The 23,412-nt window shown below is 40.6% G+C and overlaps 1 long non-coding RNA gene and 2 gene segments (V, D, J or C); 1 reads left to right on the forward strand and 2 right to left on the reverse strand.

Annotated features, from left to right (window-relative positions):
- LOC309508938 (Ig kappa chain V-III region MOPC 63-like) overlaps positions 1-23,412 on the forward strand; it is a 169,836-nt gene that overhangs the window by 59,685 nt on the left and 86,739 nt on the right.
- On the reverse strand, positions 17,433-18,146 carry LOC309508958 (immunoglobulin kappa variable 1-12-like). The segment is given in 2 exons: positions 17,896-18,146; positions 17,433-17,812 (listed from the first exon to the last, which is right to left on the reverse strand).
- On the reverse strand, positions 20,880-22,563 carry LOC309509653. Its single transcript, XR_014209975.1, has 2 exons — positions 22,327-22,563; positions 20,880-22,293 (listed from the first exon to the last, which is right to left on the reverse strand). It is a non-coding gene; the product is annotated as an uncharacterized lncRNA (long non-coding RNA).

A 23,412-nucleotide genomic window follows, 5' to 3' on the forward strand; every position in this document is an offset into this window, starting at 1 on the left:
AATTTAAAATATATATTGAAACTTTGCTGAAAATTACAGTTGATTTTTTGAGTATCAAAATGTATGAATATTTTTACAAATTAATATTGAAATTATTATTTAAAATTGATTTCAAAATCTAATGAAGAAATCACAATATATTAATCAATTTTTATGTGGACAATGTTGTTAAAAATTACAAATCAAATCAGTATTTTTTATTTTTTTTATTAAATTTAATCATTTGTATAACTATTTTAAATGTCATTTGATTTTACATGAATATTTAAAATCTTATTATTGCTAACATTTAGTTCATGTCATGTATTGACTGCAGATACTTTCAAATCTATTCAATAATTCTTGGTAATTTTAACTATTAAGGGCTTTTTTAAACGCATGAAACAAAAGTTGTATAATGTGGACAAAATTAATATAATTTTGTATAATTTTCATCAGACAGAAAGAAACTCAGTTGGAGTACACTTTGAAAATTAATCATTTAAACTATCAAATTTGCTGATGTTTATGATTTTGAGTTTCTGAATAGCAGAGTATTTTCAAAATACAATTAATATTGAAATGATCATTTAAATGAGTTTTCTAGATCTTATAACGACATCACAATATAACCATCAATTTACTTGGACAATGTTTTTCAAACTCATTCTGTGGATCATTTAAATGTAACTTGTATATTTAAAATCAAACGATCATTCATGAATGTGTGTGTGTGTGTGTGTGTGTGTGTGTGTGTGTGTGTTCCAGCGGGTCCCTCCGTGTCTCCCTCCGTGTCTCTGCTGTCTCCCTCTTCTCTGCTGATCTCTGGAGACTCCTCCGCTCTGCTCTGCCTGCTCAGCTCTTACTCTCCACAGGGGGCGACGGTGAGCTGGACGCTGGACGGGTCAGAGGTCACCGAGGGGGTTCAGACCAGCGCAGAGAGCGAGCGGGACGGTCTCTACAGTCGCAGCAGCGTCCTGAGCCTCAGCAAAGCACGCTGGGAAGACACAGAGCGCTTCGTCTGCAGAGGAACACATGCCGGAGCTGCTCACGAGGCCTCGTTCCTCAAGAGCTCCGAGTGCTGATGTTTCTCCAGTGAAGACCAGCGTATCTGAGCGTCACGTGATTTACAGCTCAATACTGAAGCAGTCTGTCAATGTGCTGCCATTGCTGTTCATTCAATAAAGCTTCATCTGAACGCAAGCGCACATTTGTGTTGGACTGCATCATTGATCAGTGTGTCGTTCCTTCAAAGTCCTGCACTAAAGTTTCAGCGGCTTTTGATTGATTGTAATTAGGGGTGGAACAATAATTACAGTGGATAGTGACAATATGTATCGTATTATTCACCCAAAATGAAAGTTTACGAAGTTTACAGGGTTTCCGTGTCACTACTACATTAAACTACTGTATATAATGTTAAATATAATGTATAATAATGCAATGGGGGAATATTTGTGGGTCCTGATAATGCCAAATGTCTGATGTTACCAGTAAAAAGTGGCCTACATTATTTTAGATATATCTAGTCAGAGACATCAAGCATATTCGTCTGAAATAATTCAGTATTTTCAGCTTCAGAATCATGAATATTGTTATTCTGGTGTCTCTATTGTCCTGCATTGGGTTATCAGCACCAAGTCCAAGCCTATTCATTTACACACACAATGTTAAACCAAATTTACCATTTTGATGGAGTATGGCAATAATATGGTATTGTGAGTTCAGGATGGTGACATAAGGGTCTCGTTACACCCCTAATTGTAATAGTTGAGAACAGCTGCATTCAGCAGTAAATGTGAAATGAAGCTCTTGGGGTTTGAACATGGTCACTGGAGACGAGCTGCTCTATTCTGAGACCGTCACAATCACTAAACCTGACAATGCAAATGAGATTTTCAACTCAAACGCTCTGAACTGGAACAGTTTCTCCTGTGCTTATGGATTCATTAGTCAGTTTGTTAATAAGATTTCATCTTTATGAGTTACATGTTGACTCATCACAACCCACACTATATTCACACATGAACAAACTTTAATCTTTAATATAAAAAATTAACTATAAATAAATTTCCACTATACATGGATGTGTTAAACTACACACAGAAAACATTAGTATGAAATGTTGATATTGATCCAGTGTTTGAAAAAGCTGTTATATATAACACTGTTAAATTACACAATAAATACAAAATAAATAGGAAATTATTATTATTATTTGATGGTGGACTGAACCTGTTTGCTAATCTGGTCTTTAATGTCAAAATTAAAATTATATACATTTTCATCTGCTCTGAAATTGAGAGTTGTGTTTTGTGATGCTGTTAATATATGAAGGATGAACTCGATAAAATCGATAGACTTATTAAACTGATCAAGCAGAACATCTTTATGATGCAGTGATTCAGTTTAGAAAGAAGAATGAGGATAAATCATAAATGCAGAAAAACAAAAATATGGTGAAAGATTGAAAAATATCCACTAAGTGAAGATCAAACGTGACTGAATTTCCTCACAAATGACTGAAAATAACAGGAGAAAAATGACTTATGAAAAATCATGATCAAAGCTGTCATAGACTGACCAAGCTCGAGTTTTTATGTGGAAGATTTGCTTTGTTGTGCATTTTAGTCATATTACAAAATAATTTATTGAGGCCAAACATAAAATAACATTATAAACTGTCACTTCACCACGTGACAGCAGCAAGCAGGCTCCTGATTGGTTAACGCGGCGCGAATTCACGCAGAAGTTCAGATTTTTCAACTCGGGCGGCAGACGCGAATTCGCATCAAACCCGTGAATGCACAAATAGCACTAATAAAATCATTCGCGCGTAACGCGCTTAACGCGCCAGACGCTCAATTCGCGCTATTCGCGCGAACTTGACGCGCGAATGAGGCGTATTCGCGTCTACCGCGCCGCGCTCTACGCCTCATTCGCGCTGCAGGAATTTTTTACGCGCGTAACGCGTCTTTGCATTGACTTAACATTGAAATCACTCGCGCCTGACGCGCTATTCGCGTCCGGTGTGAATGCACCATAAGAGGTGTAAGCCAGCGCTATAGCATCGACTATCCATCTAGATAGACTCTGTTTCGACACGGCGAGTCCCTTAGAACGTCCGTAGAGTGAAACAAAGAGCTGCTCCGTCTGTCTGAAAACAGACGTGCGGGACACATAAGCCCTTAACGCCCTGACTGGGCAAAGGAAGCTGGCGTCCTTCTCCTCGTTAGAGACCGGCAGGGCAGACAGGGAAATTACCTGGGCCCTGAACGGTGTGTTGAGGGATTTAGGGACGTACCCGTGCCTTGGTTTGAGTATGACTTTCGAGTCATTTGGCCCAAATTCCATACACGTCGCGCTCACTGAGAGCGCTTGTAAGTCTCCTATGCGCTTCACTGAAGCGAGAGCCAGAAGAAACACCGTTTTGAAAGACAAGTGTTTGATATCTATTGACTGGATTGGCTCAAATGGGGCACCCTTCATGGCCTCCAAGACCGTAGAAAGGTCCCATATGGGGACTGAGGGAGGTCTGGGAGGATTTAACCTCTTAGCTCCTCTAAGGAACCGAATGACCAGATCGTTCCTTCCCAGTGACTGACCAAGCGGTTGGTTTGGAAAACGCTGCTATAGCCGCCACATAGACTTTGAGCGTGGATGGGGCTCTGCCTTCATCCAGTAGCTCTTGTAGGAAGGAGAGAACCTCCGTCACTCCACAGTCCAGGGGTGAAAAGCCGCGTGCTGTGCACCAGCTGGAGAACACTGACCATTTTGAGGAATAGAGCCGTCTCGTAGAGGGAGCTCTAGCCTGCATGATCGTGTTTAACACTCCCTCTGGGATATCAGAGGGTACCCGTTGATGGCCCACGCATGTAGGGACCAAAGCTCCGGGCGAGGATGCCAGATCGAGCCCCTGGCTTGAGAGAGGAGGTCCCTCCTCACTGGTATTGGCCATGGGGCAGTGCTCGTCAGCTGCATAAGAACTGGGAACCAAGCCTGGTTCTTCCAGAACGGAGCAACCAGTAACACTGAGCATCTGCTTTCCCTGATCCGCTCTAATACCTGAGGTAGGAGCGTGATGGGGGGAAAAGCATAGAGCGGGCAGCGGGGCCAGACGTGGGCCAGCGCATCCCTGCTCTTGGAGAAAAATTCCGGGCAGTGAGCGTTTACTTGAGACGCAAACAGGTCTATCTTTGCTCTGCCGAATGTCTGCCACAGCAGTTGGACTGTCTGCGGATGCAGTGACCATTCTCCTGCTGGAACATTGTTCCTGGACAGTCTGTCTGGTCCCACATTCAGGTGGCCAGGCACATGCGCTGCCCTGAGCGAGCGCAAATTGTGCTGAGCCCATACCAGGAGGCGTTTCGCTAACCTGTACAGGTTTCGGGATGTGATGCCTCCCTGGCGATTTATGTAGGCTACCACTGACATGTTGTCCGAGCGGACCAAGACGTGGTGTCCTGCTATTTGGGGACGAAAGCGCCTCAGCGCGTTGTCGACTGCCATCATTTCCAGGCAGTTTATGTGCAGAAGCTTTTCCCGTTCTGACCACTGGCCGAAAAACGGTCTGCCCTCGAGCAGTGCTCCCCATCCCGAGGTGGAGGCGTCCGTGGACACTACCTTCACACTCGAGGAAGTCCCCAGGATTACACCTGACTGGTACCAGTCGGTCGCTCTCCAGGGTATCAGTGCTGAGACGCATTTTTGATCGACCTTGAGGCGAAAGAGACCTGAAGTCCACGCTCGACGCAGTACTTGCGCTTGTGGCCAGAACTGCAGTGGGCGCATGCGAAGCAGACCCAGCTGGAGAACTGTGGATGCTGCTGCCATGAGACCGAGCATCCTTTGAAACTTCTTTAGCGGGACTATAGTGCCGCGGCGGAAGGTTTCTGTCATGCGCTGAATAGTCAATCTGCGCTGTAGCGATATTTGAGCTGTCATTGACAGCGAGTCCAGTTCTGTGCCCAGAAAAGATATTCTCTGACTGGGAGACAGTGAACTTTTTGCCCAGTTGACTTTGAGACCCAGATTCTCGAGATGTTCGAGTAAAATGGTTCTGTGTTCTATGAGCTCCGTATGTGACTGAGCTAGAACCAGCCAATCGTCCAAGTAGTTCAAAACTCGCATTCCCCGAAGTTTCAGGGGAGCGAGGGCTGCGTCCATGCACTTCGTGAATGTACGGGGTGCTAGGGACAGGCCAAACGGTAGGACTGTGTATTGATAAGCCTGGCCCTAGAAGGCGAATCTCAAAAATCGCCTGTGACGTGACGCTATTTGTATTTGGAAATACGCGTCTTTCAGATCTATTGACACAAACCAGCCCCCGTGGCGAATTTGCGCGAGGATTTTCTTGGTTGTGAGCATTCTGAACCGGCGTTTTGAAAGCGCTTCGTTCAGTTGTCTTAGATCTAGAATGGGTCTGAGACCCCCGTCTTTTTTCGGAACCAGAAAATATCTGCTGTATAGCCCCCCTTCGCTCTGAGCTTGAGATAAAGGCTCTATTGCCCCTTTGCTCAACAGTTTCGCAATTTCGGTACGAAGTACACTTGCTACTTCCTTTTCTACCGTGGTTTCGACTCGCGCCGCACAACGGCGGGGACGTCGAGCAAACTGTAGCGAATAGCCTCTTTCTATAATGTTCAGCACCCATTCTGATACACCGGGAAGCTTTGCCCACGCATGTGCGTGTATAGCTAAGGGTTGAATGAGATCGGAGCTCTGGTCGTGACATAGTGGCGACCGGGGAGCTTCGGTATGCTGTATTATAGACACCCCATTTGCAGCGCTCGAGGCGAGGAGTGTTTTGATCACAGCGGGCGGTTCGCCCGCGCTCGGCTCTCTCTCGGCAGGTAGCTGAGAGACGGCGAGCGTGGGGGAAACCGAGGGATTCGTCATGTCTGTGAGTGAATGTGGGCGCAGGACAGCGGGCACATTTGCACTGAAAACACCATCGACCTGAGTCGGCTGTATGTGTGTTGGTTTCGTTTTTACAGAAACCGAGAGACATGCAGCGTGTAGTGTTTGTGGGCACTGGGACGTGGGCACGCTCACTACATTCTGTGCGCAATCGACATGAGTCGATTTTATGTGCGCGAGCCCTGTGGGGCGGGCTGTGTCTGTGTGTAGGAATGGGCACTGGGCAGTGGGCATTTTTACTACACTCAAAACACCGTCGGCCGTGGCCGGAATACCAGAAAATACGCTCTTTACAGGATTTATCTGGGTCGCCGTGAAAACGGCGTTTGTGTACAGGCAAGCAGGTAATGTAACCGACTTGTTTACTGCAGAGTACACTGGAACAGTCGCATGTAATGGAACTGGACGAGCGAGAAGTTTTGGTGGAAACCCGGCCGCAGCGGGGCTTGAACACCGTCGTTTTCCTAAGCTGGCTAGGAAGACTTTGAGGCCTCGGGCTTCATCTCGATCTTCGGCCGAGTCCCACGCTGTGGGGGGCGGCGGCCGGCAGAGCGAGAGCGTGGTCTCTGGTCCCGGGCCTGTCGACGCTGTGAAGCGGCGGCGGAGGGCGGCGGCTGCGAGCTGCGAGCAGACGGCTGTTTAGAGCGGCCTGATGCGGAGCTAGAGCGCTTTGGCAAGAAGTGCTTCATGGCCTGCGACGTCTTTTGTACCTCAGCGAATCTGTCCGCGAAATCTTTGACGGACGATCCAAAGAGGCCAGTAGCAGAAACGGGGGCGTCGAGGAACACAGAGCGCTCCGAGTCCGGCATTTCTGAAAGCGTCAGCCAGAGGTGTCTCTCAGCAACGGTGAGAGAGGCCATGTTCCGCCCTATGGCCTGTGCAGCGGATTTTGTAGCGCGGAGAGCGAGGTCCGTAGCGCTCCTTAAATCCGCCACGTTGACTGCTTCCGTGCCTTCCTCGTCCAGCTTTCGGAGAAGGTTAGCTTGGAAGATCTGCAGAGTGGCCATAGTGTGTAGCGCTGATGCAGCCTGCCCAGCGGCGGTGTAAGCGCGACTGTGCAGGGTAGAAGTAGCGCGGCAGGCTTTAGAAGGTAGCGCCGTCTTAGTCCGCCGTCCAGCAGAGGGCGGGCAAAGATGGGCTGCTACTGCCTCCTCCACCAGAGGAAGAGCGAGGTATCCTCTGTCTTTGGCACCGTCCACCACGGAGAATGCCGCTGAAGCAGAGGAGCGCAGCCTGGCTGAGAAAGGGGCGCTCCAAGACTTTGCCAGTTCTTCGTGAAGCTCAGGAAGAAACGGGGCGGGTCTTGAGGGCGTGGAAACGCGGTCCCCTTGTAAGAAACAACCGTCCAGACGGTTGCGTGTAGGCTCGGCGGGCGCGGACCACTCGAGGCCGAGGCTCTCTGTGGCCTGTGTGAGCAGACGCATCAGCTCAGCTTCAATACTGGTCCGTTTTCCTGACGACTCGCGGGCAGAAGAAGGGGCGAGGTCCACAGAGCTCGCCCAATCCTCGCTGTCCGAAGCCAGGATAGAGCAGTTGTCCTCCTCGAAAACTGCCGCTTCTTCCTTGTCATCTCCGGCGGAAGCACTTGCCCTTGGGACTTTGGTGCTGGATCATAGCATGCACGGCGTTTTACACTGTTTCCCCTAGCGTAAGATTTACGCAGTACGAGAGTACCTCTCGTAAGAGAACGTACTCGGTTACTAACGTAACCTCGGTTCTCTCTAGAGAGGAAACGAGTACTGCGTATCTTGCCGTGCCTGCACACGCTCCGGTTCGCTCCGGCGATGAAAAACCGGTAAGCTAGCCTTTCGATGCTATATTTATAGCCCCAGGCCACGCCCGTTTCGGCGGGACGTGACGTATTGGGCGCGAAGCGCCCCCATTGGTGCTGACGTCACGATAGGGCCTTATCGATAGGCTGCTGCAGTTGCCGCAGGGCAGCCAATAGGCGCGCGAGCTGTCTCGCCTATGTCTGCATGCTGCCGCAACGCGTTTTACATTATTTCAAAATTAAGGATAATTTTTTGGCTTCAGTATCTCGCGGAAAAGAGATTTTCCCCTAGCGTAAGATTTACGCAGTACGAGAGTACCTCTCATAAGAGAACCCTCAATGCGCAAAAAAAAACTCACGTGATTTTGTCTTAACAGGGTATGTGACTGATAACTGGAATCATCTTAAGGGTTTGGTTGCAATATTTTTAATGAACTGTTAAAACTATCCTCACCGCAAACAGCCGTAACATAGCTAACTGTTTTAGCATGTGGGTTTGAAGTTAGCATGAGTGTAAAGCATCACATTAAACTAGAGAAATATCTACTTTAGATTATGCAAGTCAAATGTATCGACAATACAATGATTGTTCGGCAAAAAATAATCTTGATAATTTTTTTTACTTTTCCTCCTGAAAATTTGTTTTTGGTCATAAAACGTACAATGTTGATCACAGTCACATGACACTTCTCCTGTGAGGTGATGCGGTGTGTGATATTGATGACATCACCATAGCTCTTTTCTGACGTGTCAAACTGACAGTGTTCAACACCGGTCTCCCCTAAATGTGAAATGAAGCTCTTGGGGTTTGAACATGATCTGCTCTATTCTGAGACCATCACAATCACTAAACCTGACAATGCAAATGAGATTTTCACCTCAAACTCACAGTTTCACTCTTTTACTGGTTCAACGCTCTGAACTGGAGCAGTTTCACTCTTTTACTGGTTCAACGCTCTGAAGTTATGAAGTTTGAGTGATAGATTATATGACTTGTATGACTTATATAACGTAATGAGACTCTTCACTGGTAGATCACGTGTGACTGGACTAGAGGAGTAAATGTAGATGTTGATCTGATTCAATTCACGATTCATAGGTTTTTGATTATTTTCAAGAAAGATTTCTTTCTAATTCACAGAGTGCAATGCGCCTATAAAATACCTAGGAAAGATATTCCATATTTCATAATTTCAGTAAACTATCCACATATTAAAATAATAGCCGATACATTCAAAGTCTCATATTCAAATAAAATAAAATCATATATCCTAAAAGCCCTTAAATGTCTCTGATCGCCCATAAACACTGATCTCAGTAAAACTGCAGTATTTTATCTTGTAAAAATAACAGTGAAGTTTCCACACAATGAAGCGCTTTATTTCAGTGTTGAGCAATAACATCTTTATGAATGTTTTAAGTGTGTTTGACTCGAGACTGAAGTGTTGTTGTGAGAGATCTGTCTTCTGCTCATGTGAGACTCAGACGCATCGCTGGATTCATAATTAATGCATCCAGAAAACAGTGAATGGTTACAGACAGACTGATTGTGGGACGGTGGAGCGTCTGATCATGTTAAATAAGGTTTCTCTCTTTCACGGCTCATTTTGCTCTGAATCAGTTCATCCGAGACTCTTGTACATGATGATCTAAACAGCGGCTTTATGGAAGATGATTAATAAACTAGTCAAGCAACAACATCTTTATGATTCACTTTACAGTATGAGTGTATGATGAGGAAGGAAAAATAATCATGCTTTATAAAAATACATGAACAACCATATGAGAATAGATAAACCATAAATTATCTGAAAAAATATGCTCAAAATCATTTCTTATTATCTTCAGTAATATTAATGAAGTGCAGCAAAATTGATATTAAGTTGATATTTGTGTTTCTGTTGTGTGTGTGTGTGTGTGTGTGTGTGTGTGTGTGTGTGTGTGTGTGTGTGTGTGTGTGTGTGTGTGTGTGTGTGTGTGAGTGTTTGAGCAGCGATGCCATAGAAATGTACAGAGCTCCCGCAAAAACGGACATTCAAAGACAAAACTCTAAAGATGGCTGTGGTGTGGACTTGTTTCTCTAAGGTCTATAACTAGAGGAGGCTCTTAAGAGTCTTAAAGGGATATTTCACATAAAAATGAAAACCTGTCATAATTTACTCACTCTCATATGCTTGTTCCAGACGTGTGATTTCATTTCTTCTGCATAAAGTTGATAAATGTCTATTCACATGTATTGTGAATACGTGGTGCACATGAGACCAATGACCAACAGGGGGCAGCAAGAGACAATCCATCAGGAGCAGAAGGTAAATCAAAGACATAAGCTCTGCTCAAATTTATTTTGTTGGTTAAAACTTGCTTTATGTGAGTAAAATATAGAGAGAGAAAAAATTTATTGAAGAATGTTTAGATATGTGTATTTGAAAACGTGTGTGTGTGTGTGTGAGAAAGTGTTTGAGCAGCTGCAGTTTCAGTTCAGTCACTGTGACTCTGACTGACGGAGGTTTTTGTACGACTCTTTTACTGCAACTCAGTTGCCAGGAATTTCCTGTATTTTTACAGGACAGAATTAAAATGTTATATTGTAATTCATTGTACTGTATATATCCTGTTATTTGTAAATATTACAATACAATGCTGTAATTATCCGTATTAGGCAATTAAAAACACAACAATGATATCTTTTTAATCTTTTATTAAAAACTGTTTTCTTAGGAGGGTGTAAACAGGTGCGTTGAGCCCGTATCTCTCCTCTGCTTTGCAGCCCGTCTGGGAGTTGATTCCACAAAAAGTTCTGAAAACCGAGAGAGAGGAAAAAAAGTTTTAAGTTTTCATATCTGTTAAATAATTACAAATACTGTGTAAAAAACAAAAGTAACCTATTCCTACTTTCTCATAAACGAAAATGATTTTGATGTATTTATTTAATATTAACAACTTAACTTAACATTTAGAATTACATTGGCTTTTACATTGTTTTTTGTAAATATATAATGTCATTGTATGCATGCACTGTATATCGAATGACGCTTTGGACAAAAGCATCTGCTAAATACCTTAACCACACTTCAGAATGTTTTATTTAATTAATTAATGAAAGTCGTAAGACGCTTCTCAAGCTTTGGGTTCTTGCAGGATGCCGGTTATAACGTTTTTTGTAACAAGCATTTAATCCACGACATATATTTAGACATTCATTCATCTGCCAATCAACGAAAACTGAGAATCTGTGGCGTGCAGGTGACATCATCATCGTTATGGTGTATTATTATACGTTTAATCTCACTATGTGTGTCTGTGCGTTAGAGCGAGAGGTAAGTGATTATTTTACACTATTGATTTTGTCTTTCCCTTTGGACCTTTGGGGAGTTTTCTGTTTCCTGGCACGAACACACACTTCCTGTTTAGTATCAGTATTTTCGCGGTTTGAGAGCCCTTGTTAGTCGCTGGACGTCACAGTCCGGCTCGGCTCAAATATTCCCGAAGTGTAATGAGTTTAGGTTGGATGCATCATGCATGTTCAATAAATGTTATTTTGTTTCTTTTTGTAGCAAATGTGTTGAATCGAATCTTATTCTTTCCAATAGAGTTAAAGGTACGAGGTACAAAGACCTTTGTCAGGTTAGATCCCATTTTGAATTTAACAGATGAAAACGAGGCTGTTATAAACGAGGGATAGACTTGGTCTGTGTCTGAAATCTCTTGAGTAGGTGCTTATTTTGAACAAGTAATTACTTCACGACTGCTAAAAAAGTACATTCTATATAGTATGAATGTGTGAATATAATCCAGACATACATTCGCCATGTTGTCATTATCATGTGACGAAGTAGTAGGTCATCCGGGTACTTTTTGCCTACTCTCTTATGAGTACTTCTTTTGACACATGCTGTTTTTTGCCTACTATAGTAGATAGGGAAGTATGTGATTTTGGATGGCACGCATTGTATAAAGGTCATATGAAGGAGTTTTTAATCTACTGCCTTTTTTTGAAAAGAAGTTTCCTCATCTGAACAATCGGTATGTTAAACAACAGTGCGATCCATTAAACTCACTGTACTTATATCCCTCACAGCCTCGTTTTCATTCCTGTCTAAAAATAAATGCCTTCTGGTTTGTATTTCCACAGCATGAAGGAAAGATCTTACGCATTTATGAATGAACCGCTCATTGACATGTTGTTATGACATCCACTTCAAACATTACTGTGCTCATGATAACTTTAGTTAACTCTACAATAAGTAAATCCACTTCAGCTAAATACTCTTAGACAGCGATGCCATAGAAATGTACAGAGCTAACGCAAAAACGGACATTTAAAGACAAAACTCTAAAGATGGCTGTGGACTTGTTTCTCTAAGGTCTATAACTAGAGGAGGTTCTGAAGAGTCTTAAAGGGATATTTCACATAATAATGAAAACCTGTCATAATTTACTCACTCTCATATGCTTGTTCCAGACGTGTGATTTCATTTCTTCTGCATAAAGTAGATAAATGTCTATTCACATGTATTGTGAATACGTGGTGCACATGAGACCAATGACCAACAGGGGGCAGCAAGAGACAATCCATCAGGAGCAGAAGGTTAAAGTTCATAAATGTAAATCAAAGACATAAGCTCTGCTCGAAATATTTTGTTGGTTAGAATTTGCTTTATGTGAGTAAAATATAGGCTTTTTTTTAAAAATGATGACTGGAAAAGTCATGGAAATTCATTGAATCATACGATGTAGAGGACTGACTGAAGTATAAACCAGAGAGTATAGGCTATGCAAACTGTAGTAACGCTGTTGTTTTCACACAATCTCATTTGTAAATAAGCCTTTAAAGACATCATGGATTTAATTACTTCCAGATCATTTGATTAGATTGTTGACTTGAGCTTTCTCAATCTCTGTTTGTCTGATCTGTGGTATATACTGTGAAAGTAATGAGAAGATTTTAAAAAGAAAAACAAATCTTTGATCATACGCCAAATATGGAAATCATAATGTGGCCAAAGGTAAATTATTAGAAACAGAAATGAGTCCATCAGGTCCATTTGGTCCAAAAGGTTTCTCTCTTTCACGGCTCATTTTGCTCTGAATCAGTTCATCTGTGACTCTTGTACATGATGATCTAAACAGTGGCTTTATGGAAGATGATTAATAATCTATTCAAGCAACAACATGTTTATGATTCACTTTACAGTATGAGTGTATTATTAAGAAGGACAAATAATCATGTTTTATAAAAATACATGAACAACCATATGAGCATAGATAAACCAATTATCTGAAAAAATATGATCAAAATAATTTCTTATTATCTTCAGTAATATTAATAAAGTGCTGAGAAATTGATATTAAGTTAATATTTGTGTTTCTGTTGAGTGTGTGTGTGTGAGAGAGTGTGTGTGTGAAAGTGTGTGAGCAGCTGCAGTTTCAGTTCAGTCACTGTGACTCTGACTGACGGAGGTTTTTGTACGACTCTTTATCACTGTGTGAACACATAATTACCCTCACAATAACCATCAGAACCTGTTCTGCAATGGAAACTCTGACAGTAATAATGTCCAGCATCTTCAGTCTGGACTCCACTGATGGTCAGAGTGAAATCACTGTTAGATCCACTGCCACTGAATCTAGATGGAGTTCCTGACTGGAGTTTTTTTACATCATAAATCAGGAGTTTAGGAGCTTCTCCAGGTTTCTGTAAGTACCAGTGTAAAGCTTCATCCCCATAACGATCCCTGTACACATCTCTGCTGGTTTTACATTTGATATTCACAGTTCCTCCTGGTTGTTCTGCTGTTATTGAGGGACTCTGAGTGACGGTGATCTGTCCTCTACACTCTGAAACACAACAAGAAGAAAATACACTCAAAACTTTGACAATATACTTGAAGAAATGAATTCATATCAAACTTGTGCTTCACAAACCTTGAGCAAACGCTGTGAGAGTCCAGATGAAGATGATGATGAAGGTCATGTTGATGAAGATTGTTGTGTGTGTCAGTGATGAAGTGTTAAACTCACAGCACTATAAACACTCTCACACACTGAAGATCTGATCAATATGCAAACACACTCCACATCATTTCCCTGAAGACAGTCACTCATTAACAGACACAAAACACAATCACTGAAGTGAGGACAGAGTAAAAATGAATGTCTTTCATAATATTTGATCTTCTACAATTGGCAAAATGTTAAAAATTATTATTCTGATTACATCTACAAGACCAACTTCAGTATATGACCCTGAATATCTGCTGTGAGACTTTGAGAATATTTTTACTGTAGTTGGAGTGAAACGTCGCTATTAATCCCCAAATTTTACACCAAATCCATGTGTGTTCCTGCAGTTTCTGAACAGACATGAGGATCATCACACACACGAGTCTCTGTCAGTCACTGAATAACTGAGTTTGATTGAGAGTCACACATGATATAAACATGTTCACTTTAATAATTTCAGTCAGTAATTCAGTGATGATGAGCTTCATAAAGCAGGGGAAGTCAGTGAGTTTATGTTGTAATGATTTGACGGTGGAAACACAGCATTCAGAGAGTGAGGATCCAAATGCAGTTTATGTACAAGTATAATCCAGTCATAGTCCATATATCAGACAGAGTCAAAGCACATGTTATCAGTCCCAACAAAATCTATTCTATATCTATTCAAACTGATCTATTAGTTTATTCAACCCGATCTCACGGGAAAACGTACAAATTCTACGAGGTGGCTAATTCGTACGAATTCATACGACCTCACTCGTACGAATTCGTACGATTTTTGCTAAATCGTACATATTTTACGAATTGCCCAATTCGTATGAATTCATACGAATGACCTACCCCTGACCCCGCCCCTAAACCTACCCATCACGTGGGTTTAGACAAATCGTACAAATTCGTACGAGTGAGGTCGTACGAATTCGTACGATTTAGCCATATTTTTATCATTCGTACGAATTCGTACGAATTGGTCGTGAGATAGTGTTGATTTATTCACTGGTTCTCTTTCAGCAGCGGCTCCAAACTGATGATGATATACTTTATAAAACTATATTCAGACCTTCAACATTTCTCACATTATCAGTTTATCCGCTATAGTTTAGAAAATGGTAATAAAATATGACAAATATTAAACTGTGTCAGAACAAATTCATCTTGATAATGTCAGATAACTTTGAGCAAATCATGATCAGGTCAAAGTGTCTGAATCATTTTTGGTCCCAAATTTTTATAAAATGTACTGGTAATCCACTTTATGAAGAATTATTGGGTATAATATGTCACAGTTTACTTTATTTTGCTATCCTCACTTACATAAATGAACTATAGTGTCCTGCACACACTAGTAAAAAAAATATAAAAATGATATCTGGTGTCTGAATAATGTTCGGTTTGACTGTAGAACCAAAACCAAAACTTTGGAACAGTCTTCCTAACATTGTCCGGGAAGCAGACACACTCTGTCAGTTCAAAGCTAGACTAAAAACACATCTTTTTGACCTAGCATACACAACACATTATAGACTTCTATAATTCCATATTAGGCTGCATAGATTAGGCCAGCCGGAACCGGGAACACTTCCCATAAATCCTGATGTACTCGTTACATCATAAGAAGAATGGCGTCTACGCTAATATTAGTCTCTCTGTTTATACCGAGGTTTACCGCAGTCCACCGGATCCAGGCCGTATCCAGATCTGATGAAGGAGCAGCGCCTGGACGCGACGACAACAAGACTCTCCGTTTCCTGAAGTGAGGTGGACCTCGGCCGTATCCAGATCAGATGGTTGATCTCCACCTGGACCTAACCATGACGCATCCTGAAGTGCCAGCCTCATCAGCCCTGTGAAGGCCTCATCGACACGACCAATCTGACCTCTGACCTGTAACGCTGCCTGGATCATAATCATACACTGTTCGCTCGTTGGCCAGAGGAGAACTGGCCCCTGACTGAGCCTGGGTTCTCTCAAGGTTTTTTTCTCCATTCTGTCACCTGATGGAGTTTTGGTTCCTTGCCACTTTTGCCTTGGCTTTTGGCTTGCTTAGTTGGGGACACTTAATATTCAACAATATTATTGATCTGCCTTATTATGGGTGGACGACGATGCAGTTTTCTTCTAGAAACAAACTTTGTTGTATTATTTTCATGTTATCAATGTGAAGCTGCTTTGATACAATCTAATACAAAATAAAGGTGACTTGACTTGACTAGAAAAGACGCACTCTCAGTTTGTTCAGTTTCTTCTTGAGTGTAATTCGAGACATTGAATGTTTGTCAGTTAACACTGTAAAGATGGTTATGGTCTTAATAGTATTTCTCTTAATGATCAGCTCTGTCTGATTCTTCAGGAGTAAAAAGGTTTATATTTGTAGAAATGAAGTATAAAGTTATAATAGATGGAGTGATGTGTGGAGACAGCGAGCTTCAGTTCCCAACACCAGTGCTTTAACAACGGCCGAAAACAACTCAATGTCAAACACTAGTTTTATTCTACAAATGTGGAGGATTTCAAGACTTCAAGAGGGAGCAAGGCCAAAACAACACACACAAACCCTCGGACTATTAGGGAGAAACTAACTAAGCAACAAAAATAAAGAAAAGTACAATAAAAATACACTAACTCTCTAACGCTTAAACTGGAGAAAACCAGATATAAAGGAAATGGCCTTTAACTCCACATCAGCTTCAGTCGCTCTTCTGCACCGCTTTATGCCTTTCATTCTAGACTGTGTGTGTGTGTGTGTGTGTGTGTGTGTGTGTGTGTGTGTGTGTGTGTGTGTGTGTGTGTGTGTGTGTGTGATTTTATTAAAACTCAGTCATTAAATAAAATATATTTGTATCTTTGAGTTCTTCTTCGTGTCATTTTAGTTTCAGGTCTGTCATTAGATCAGGGCTTTAACTCACATTTTATAAGTAAACTTCAGTCAGTGGAGCCTGAACACTCCTGCAGATTCATGATGAAACAAGAACATGCGGACAAATCATGAACCTTTAGTGTTAGATACATTTAATAAGATAAAGAGTGTTATAGATTAATTTCTTAATTAATTAATTAATTTTTTTAATTAAAGGGGAAAAGCATTGCAGTAAATGGCGCTGATTAAATCTAACGATCGCTTATCATATCACGTCAAACCATGCAAATTATACTTTGTTCTCAAAATGTTAATGTTAACAACATCAGCACTGCGTGACTACATTTAATGCCCTTCCGATATTTGTCCTTGTTTTCGCACGGGCCGATTGCAGTCTCTTTTTTTCTCCCAAGTCCGAAGTTTTTTGCGTTTTACAACGGATGAATCTCCAGTTGTCACTCCACCACCAACATCCTCACACTCATAGCCGACTAGCCGAGACTCTTCTTTATGTGGACAGATGTGACGTAATGACACAGACATGCTCGAATTTCCAGCGGGAATCCACCAGGACCACTGGAGTTAAAAACATTATTACAAGCTTACCGTTTTGAATCGATCTACGGCAAGCAGAGAGTTTTGAACACTGGCTGGTTATGTACTTGCTCAAAAAATTATTTTGGATTTTTAACCCCAAAAAGCTACGGACTGCAGCTTTAATAAGATAAAGAGTGTTATAGATTAATTTAAATATTTACAGTAGCATGTGAAAAATTGAAATGAATGCTTTCTATGTCATGTAATACCAATGAAAATATCCTCACTGTTGAGTGTGTGTGTGTGTGTGTGTGTGTGTGAGAGAGAGAGTTTGAGCAGCTGCAGTTTCAGTTCAGTCACTGTGACTCTGACTGATGGAGGTTTTTGTACGACTCTTTATCACTGTGTGAACACTCGATCACCCACACAATAACTACCAGAACTATCTGCTCTGCAATGGAAACTCTGACAGTAATAATGTCCAGCATCTTCAGTCTGGACTCCACTGATGGTCAGAGTGAAATCTGTTCCACCTTGTTCTCCTTTCCCACTGAATCGACTGAGACTCTCATCATAGAGATCATTGACCCCAGTAATGATGAGTTTAGGAGCTTCTCCATGTTTCTGCTGATACCAAGCTAAACCCCAGCCATATATCCCAGTATCAGTTTTACAGTCTATAGTGGCGATTTGTCCTTCAGAAACATTCACAACTTCAGGCTGAGTCACAGTGATTCCTCTGGACGCTGTTGACAACAACATTATATGAGTTTCATCAAATGACATGAACATTAAAGACTCAGAAATGACAAGCTTTGACTTCTGTTACCTGGAATAAAAGCGGTCAGAATCCAGATGAAGCTGCTGAAGAGATTCATGGTGTGTGTTGGGTTTGTACCGTGGTAAACAGCAGTGTGTTATAAAGTGTGTGAGTCTGAAGGCTATAAACACTCGGAGAGCTGAAACACGTGCCGATGCAAAGTGACTCTCTGAGCAAAAACCAGCTGGAGGAAAACACACATGAAAATGAACACATGCAGAAGAAACTGATCCAGTTTTGTGGCCTTTAATGTGTTTTATTCTCATGATCCAGTGGAGTGTGTTTTCACTTCTGTAGAGTTTAGAAATCATTTCTTCTTTATTCTGCACGAGTCTCTGGTTCAGAGTTCAGACTTTCTGATGAATCAAATGACAGTTTCATCACTAAAAGAAACAAGTATTTCACTGTGAACTCCATGAGAGGGCAAAGGTCATTCCAGAGGTCACAGGTCATCAACACTTATTAAAATGCTTTGAGAAACATATGATCATATAGAAACTCCCAGTTAAGATGTGTAAAGATCAGCACAGAGTCTTTCTGATTATATTATTTATTTAGATTTAATAGTTTTCATGCATTAAGAGACATTTAGAGACGATGAGACAGTTCAATAATCCTGATGTTGAGTCTCATATCAGTGTGTGTGTGTGTGTGTGTGTGTGTGTGTGTGTGTGTGTGTGTGTGTGTGTGTGTGTGTGTGTGTGTGTGTGTGTGTGTGTGTGTCTTTCTCTGCTGGAGTGTGTGTTCATTTGAGTGTGACGGAGGTTTTTGTACGACTCTTTCACTAGAATGAAACACTGTGGTGGACTTTCGGTGGAGGAACTGAACTGACGATCAGTAAGTCTTTTCTATTCTCTAATAAAAATGTTCTCTAATAAGAACATTTTAATTCATTCATTTTATTTTATTTTTTAGATTATTTCAGCAAGATAATTATTTGTGATGATCTTAAAATGTCATGAATGAACCTTAAAAAACATCTATAAGATGATCTTATTTGTTAATAAGATAATTCATTTATTATAAAAATGTTTTTGAAAAGCAATTTATCATTTAACTATTTTATTATTTACTTAAGTTTTATATTTCATATTGTTTTTAAATGTTATTTTTAATTTTACATTAATAATTGAATTATTATTGATAACATTTGATTGCATTTTAATATAGCCTATGGATTGCAATATTTTATGATATATTCAATTATTTCTTGATATAAATAATATTGTCTATAATTAATAGTAAATTTAACAATTAAGGGTTTTTAAATGCATCCAAAGTTTGATAATACATTTTGGGCCCTATTTTAACGATCTGAAACGCAAGTGTCAAGCGCAAAGCGCAAGTAACTTTGTGGGCGGGTCTTGGGCGCTGTTGCTATTTTCCCGGCGGGATAAATGACTCTTGCGCCAGGCTCAAATCTAAAATGGGTTGGTCTGAAGTAGCTTCATTATTCATAGGTGTGGTTTGGGAGTAACGTGAAATAAACCAATCAGAGCGTCATCTCACATTCCCTTTAAGAGAAGACGCACTTTTTCCATAGCGGATTGCTATTGTAACGGCGGATTTGCCAGGCGCGCGCCAGGAGCGGTTCACAGCCAAGGAGAGCAACGCTCTCGTCACGGCCGTAAAAGAGAGAAGTTACATTGAAATGGAGAAACCCACCCAAATTAACTTCGGTTAAACAGGCGTATGATAATTTGGGTAAATGTGTAAGCTAGATGTATGCTTTTATAATAAATTGTCTATCTATCTATCTATCTATCTATCTATCTATCTATCGTAATAATGTATGATTTGCAAAAATGAAAACTGCTGCTTCTGTGTAGATGAGAGAATCAAAGTGTATGAGCGTTGTGCACACGCTACATTGATTATGGCCAAGCATGCGCCCTTAAAATAGCATATGAATAACATGCGCAACGCGCCACTGACTTTAAACTATTTTTTCCTGGTCAGTGGCGCAATTGTTTTCTAAACCTGCAAAATAGCATGAAGGAACGTTTGCGCCGGAACACGCCTCCTCTTTACGCTGAACCGCCCCCGGGAGCGCAAGTGTATTTCCTAACTTACCGACATGCTTCTGTGGAGGGAAAAGTCCGCTTTGCGCAGGTGCAAAATAGGAATGATACATGCGTCGGTGTACAAAGTCACTTGCGCTGGGTGCAAGATAGGGCCCTAGTGTGTAAGCGTCATCATCAGACAAAGAGATATTTAGTTAATAAGCATTTTAAAAATCAACAATTTAAACTGTTAAGTTTGCTGATGATTATGATTGTGTCTTAACAGCAGAATTTAAAATATATATTGAAACTTTGCTGAAAATTACGATTGATTTTTTTTTGAGTATCAAAATTTATTAATATTTTTACAAATTAATATTGAAATTATTATTTAAAATTTAAAATCTTATGAAGAAATCACAATATATTAATCAATTTTCATGTGGACAATGTTGTTTAAAATAAGATTGAGATTAAAATGTTCTGTAACTTCTGAAAAACTTCTTTTTTTTATTTTTTATTAAATTTAATAATCTGTATAGCTATTTTAAATGTCATATTTCATTTTACAGTAATATTTAAAATCTTATTATTTCTAACATTTAGTTAATTTTATATATTGAAAAATTTAAATCTATTCAATAATTTCTTCATATATAGTTTTTGTCTATAATTCTTGGTAAATGTAACTATTAAGGGCTTTTTTAAACGCATGGAACAAAAGTTGTATAATGTGGAAACATAAATATAATTTTTTATAATTTTCATCAGACAGAAAGAAACTCAGTTGAAGAGCATTTTGAAAATGAATCATTTAAACTATCAAATTTGCTGATGTTTATGATTGTGAGTTTCTGAATAGCAGAATATTTTCAAAATACAATTAATATTGAAATGATCATTTAAATTAGTTTTCTAGATCTTATAACGACGTCACAATATAACCATCAATTTACTTGGACAATGTTTTTCAAACTCATTCTGTGGATCATTTAAAATGTAACTTGTATATTTAAAATCAAATGATCATTCATGAATGTGTGTGTGTGTGTGTGTGTGTGTGTGTGTGTGTGTGTGTGTGTGTGTGTGTGTGTGTGTGTGTGTGTTCCAGCGGGTCCCTCCGTGTCTCCCTCCGTGTCTCTGCTGTCTCCCTCTTCTCTGCTGATCTCTGGAGACTCCTCCGCTCTGCTCTGCCTGCTCAGCTCTTACTCTCCACAGGGGGCGACGGTGAGCTGGACGCTGGACGGGTCAGAGGTCACCGAGGGGGTTCAGACCAGCGCAGAGAGCGAGCGGGACGGTCTCTACAGTCGCAGCAGCGTCCTGAGCCTCAGCAAAGCACGCTGGGAAGACACAGAGCGCTTCGTCTGCAGAGGAACACATGCCGGAGCTGCTCACGAGGCCTTGTTCCTCAAGAGCTCCGAGTGCTGATGTTTCTCCAGTGAAGACCAGCGTATCTGAGCGTCACGTGATTTACAGCTCAATACTGAAGCAGTCTGTCAATGTGCTGCCATTGCTGTTCATTCAATAAAGCTTCATCTGAACGCAAGCGCACATTTGTGTTGGACTGCATCATTGATCAGTGTGTCGTTCCTTCAAAGTCCTGCACTAAAGTTTCAGCGGCTTTTGATTGATTGGAATTAGGGGTGGAACAATAATTACAGTGGATAGTGACAATATGTCTCGTATTATTCACCCAAAATGAAAGTTTACGAAGTTTACAGGGTTTTCGTGTCATACTACATTAAACTACTGTATATAATGTTAAATATAATGTATAATAATGCAATGGGGGAATATTTGTGGGTCCTGATAATGCCAAATGTCTGATGTTACCAGTAAAAAGTGGCCTACATTATTTTAGATATATCTAGTCAGAGACATCAAGCATATTCGTCTGAAATAATTCAGTATTTTCAGCTTCAGAATCATGAATATTGTTATTCTGGTGTCTCTATTGTCCTGTGCATTGGGTTATCAGCACCAAGTCCAAGCCTATTCATTTACACACACAATGTTAAACCAAATTCACCATTTTGATGGAGTATGGCAATAATATGGTATTGTGAGTTCAGGATGGTGACATAAGGGTCTCGTTACACCCCTAATTGTAATAGTTGAGAACAGCTGCATTCAGCAGTAAATGTGAAATGAAGCTCTTGGGGTTTGAACATGGTCACTGGAGACGAGCTGCTCTATTCTGAGACCGTCACAATCACTAAACCTGACAATGCAAATGAGATTTTCAACTGAAACGCTCTGAACTGGAACAGTTTCTCCTGTGCTTATGGATTCATTAGTCAGTTTGTTAATAAGATTTCATCTTTATGAGTTACATGTTGGCTCATCACAACCCACACTATATTCACACATAAACAAACTTTAATCTTTAATATAAAAAATTATACTATAATTTATACTATATTATTATACTATAAACTATAAATAAATTTCCACTATACATGGATGTGTTAAATTGCACACACACACACACACACACACACACACACACACACACACACACACACACACACACACACACACACACACACACACACACACACACAAAACATTAGTATGAAATGTTGATATTGATATTGATCTAATGTTTGATAAAGCTGTTATATATAGCACTGATAAATTACACAATAAATATAAAATAAATAGGAAATTATTATTATTTTTGATGGTGGACTGCACCTGTTTGGTAATCTCATCTTTAATTTCTAAATTAATTTAAAAATTGTATGTAAAGGTATTAACTAAAATTATATAAATGTTCATCTGCTCTGAAATTGAGTGTTTTGTGATGCTGTTACAGTTTTTTTTTCGATTGCTAAACAACAGTGAGCACAACTGGAGCTACATGTGCAAAACTCTAACTACAGTCTGCACTACCAACAGTCACCTGAGCTAAACAGTTCACATCCCCTGCAAAACTCACTCCAAGCAACACAACTCTTAACACACGGCTCAAAACAGGCTAACACAGCCAAACACTATACACAACCCTCACTGAGATAACACACACTGTCACTCAGAACACACTGAGAGGAAACACACTACACACAACCCTCACTGAGATAACACACACTGTCACTCAGAACACACTGAGAGGAAACACACTACACACAACCCTCACTGAGATAACACACACTGTCACTCAGAACACACTGAGAGGAAACACACTACACACAACCCTCACTGAGATAACACACACTGTCACTCAGAACACACTGAGAGGAAACACACTACACACAACCCTCACTGAGATAACACACACTGTCACTCAGAACACACTGAGAGGAAACACACTTCACACAACCCTCACTGAGATAACACACACTGTCACTCAGAACACACTGCACAACCCTCACTGAGATAACACACACTGTCACTCAGAACACACTGAGAGGAAAAACACTAACATCAAACACCAATACAGAAAATACTAACTTTTCATCTTTACAGTTTGAACAATTTCAGTGACTTCATACAAAGTAATATTTTCTTCAAAGAAAAGAGT

Source organism: Leuciscus leuciscus, assembly GCF_965113295.1.
Source record: "Leuciscus leuciscus genome assembly, chromosome: 11".
Taxonomy (NCBI): Eukaryota; Metazoa; Chordata; class Actinopteri; order Cypriniformes; family Leuciscidae; genus Leuciscus; species Leuciscus leuciscus.